Source organism: Aplysia californica, unplaced genomic scaffold (assembly GCF_000002075.1).
Source record: "Aplysia californica isolate F4 #8 unplaced genomic scaffold, AplCal3.0 scaffold01366, whole genome shotgun sequence".
NCBI lineage: Eukaryota > Metazoa > Mollusca > Gastropoda > Aplysiida > Aplysiidae > Aplysia > Aplysia californica.
The window spans coordinates 47,147-50,043 of NW_004798636.1; the positions used below are offsets into that span (position 1 = coordinate 47,147).

The 2,897-nt window shown below is 43.4% G+C and overlaps 1 protein-coding gene across 1 annotated transcript in view; it reads left to right on the plus strand.

Moving 5' to 3' along the window:
- The window catches only part of LOC101861709, a gene marked incomplete in the record, with an annotated part of 7,835 nt that overhangs the window by 1,030 nt on the left and 3,908 nt on the right, over positions 1–2,897 (plus strand).

Consider the following 2,897-nt stretch of genomic DNA (forward strand, 5'->3'; position numbering starts at 1 on the left):
TCTCTCTCTCTCTCTCCTTCCCTCCCTCTCTCTCTGGTACGAATGAATTTCTACATCTGTCTGTAATGTGACATATTAACTACAACAACTACTACAACAAAATCAAAACAGAAACCCTAAACAGTGCAGTGTGCTCTCACTAAAAGTCAAGATACGTCTTATTAATCTAGAAGTGGGCTCGTAGATATGATTGTAGCAGACATTTGAAGGAATTTAAAGATTTCAGCTTTCTTAAATTACTAGGCAATGCTTTCCAGATCTTGGGGACATTATATCATGCAAGTCAAGCACTTTCGCCTTTTGTTTTTCTGACGTTTCATTATGGTAAAGCAGGTGCAAAGAGTCAACAGAATCCAATAATGTAAGTTGGGAACATCGTCGCCATCAAATACACCCTTAGACGTAGGCCTCAGAAATGTTAATAATTCAAATTTGAGCCGTGTGCACAACACTCCAACCTGTTTCATTGCATCAAAGTAGCCTGTTCACTTTCGGGCCTCTTTGATAAGCAGTCACAAGCACTGATTATGTAAGCTACCAGCTGGATTGGTGGAAAGTTGATCCCGCATCCGATCCGGACATTGGGGATTGCCTTGTTAGTGAGACAACTTCCTAGGCTTTGGGCATATTGTGGTAGGGTGGCCAGTTCCTTTCCACGCCGCCTTTACTTCCCCAACTCGAAGTCAGGTACCCATTACCGCTGAGTGGGCAGGAGGGGGCGAAAAAAAATCCGTGTCCGAACCGAGGCTCGAACCCGGAGTTTCCGCTTTGAAGAAGAGCGCACTAACCGCTTCACCACCGCACCCTTGACCATCAATGATAATGTATTTATAGAGGCACCGGCTATCCATGTCCAGGGGCTGTTTTAGCCTTGCCACTTGCCACCGCACCCTCTACTTGAAAGGGGGGGGGGTGCAACTCTTAATATAATCTCGTGGCTCCTGTGAGAGCTTCTTGTGTTCCTCGACGTTTTACCTGCTCTCAAATCAGGTCACGGTTTGATTTCCTGCCCATAAAAGGCTAGCCTAGAAAAAGACAGCAAAATTGCAAACCAAATCGTTAATACATAATTTGTAGTATTGTCATCTCTGCCTCTTTGCCTTCTGTTTCTCACTGACCGTTAGTTCAGACCATTCTTCTCACCGTGCGTTTAAAAGACATAATTACGTTTTATCCAGTGAGGGCATAAAATTATTAGAGAAATTTTCTAGATCATTTTGGCTTGTGAACTTACAATAATGCGAATTAAAGATTTTATTTGAGCGGCAAAATGAGCATTGAGGTTTTTTTTATTTTTATTCTTTTTATAAATCATTTACGTGAATTTTCTCAAAACCTTAATGATGTCAGTGAAGAACATTGTGAAAGATTTCATGAAGACTTTAGGCTGATGGAGGAGGAGAGGTGGCGCGATGGATGGACCACCAACACCATAGATACATCGCTACTGGAGCTTTTTTTTTCATTATTTTTTTTGGTAAGTGATTTACGGCGCTCGCAACTGCATAAGGTAATAATATTACCGCGCGGACACAATAAACTTTTTCAGTTGGTAGTAAATTTTGAATTTTTTCCCGGGTGGTGGCCGATGCCTACTCTTATCGATTTTAGACCACCAAGGGATCTTTAACGTGCGCAACTTGCACACGGGCCCTTCCGAGATTTTTCGCCCTTGTCAGAGAAGGCTAGGTGTAGATCTTTCCTACCAGAAGATCAGGGGTGTAGCTGAAAGACAGCAGTAAGAAATAGCCAAGGAGTAGCAGTAGAAAGGCTGCAGAATGAGTCAGGAGCCCAGAGGAGGGAGCAAAGGAGGTGAGGGGGTGTGGGGCAGAAAGAGGAGACGAAAGCAGACAACAGAACATTGCTAGAGAGCCGGAAAGGAGGTGAAAGGAGATCATTTTAGACCAAAAAAATGTTCGGTCTTAACCCAGATTCGAACTCTGGACTTTTGAACGAGAGGCCAACACCTTAACCTCCAGGCCACGAGAGCCCCCGTACTGTAACGTTCCAAGAAATTGTCCAGACACAACGCACCACAAACAGTCCTTCCAAAGGAACCTTCTGTCAGGAATAGATTGATGGTGCCTCCAACTTAAGTCCTTAAGTACATTCCAACTCGCAGGTTAAGATTATCTTTACTTTACTTTACTTTTATCCGCGGCTTTTACTCTTTTGGGTGTCATGGGAAGAAAGAGGCGTCTCTCTGTCGCCAGCCGGAGAGCTTGGGTCAGGGGGATGCCGTGGGTGGTTAGTGTTTCCCTGACTCCATCTATCCACGTCTTTCTCGATCGCCCTCTAGCCTTGTTGTTTGAGGTCATCAGCTGACAACAAAAATTCTTTTACCTCCTATGAAACTTAAAACAATTGGTGTAAGCGCATAATTTGAGTATCAAGGCCCCAAGATCAAGGTCTGGAATGTTTTACCAAGTACTATAAGAGAGATCAAACCTTTTGATTCATTCAAATGTCAGCTGAAGTCGTTTCTGTTTTTAAGTTAATAAGACGAATATTTGGAGTGATTTTCTTTAGTCAGAACACAACGTTTTATGTCACTGTTGTACGTTGTACTGTATTGTAAAGCGCTCAGAGCCTGTGTACTTTAATCAGGGTTGGGGGCTATATAAATGTCATTTATCACTATTATTATCAAGTACCGTACATAATAATAATTTATGTGGCGTCGATAGCCTTGTGGTTAGGCTACCGGACTCGTAATCGTGAGGTTGCGGGTTTGGGGGTTCGAGCCGCGGGCCCGACGATGTGTCCTTGGACAAGGCACTTTACACGCATGTTCTTTTCTTCACCCATGTGGGGATGGGTACCAAGCCATTGACAGCAAAAGATCTACTACTACTACTACTACTACTACTACTACTACTACTACTACTACTACTACT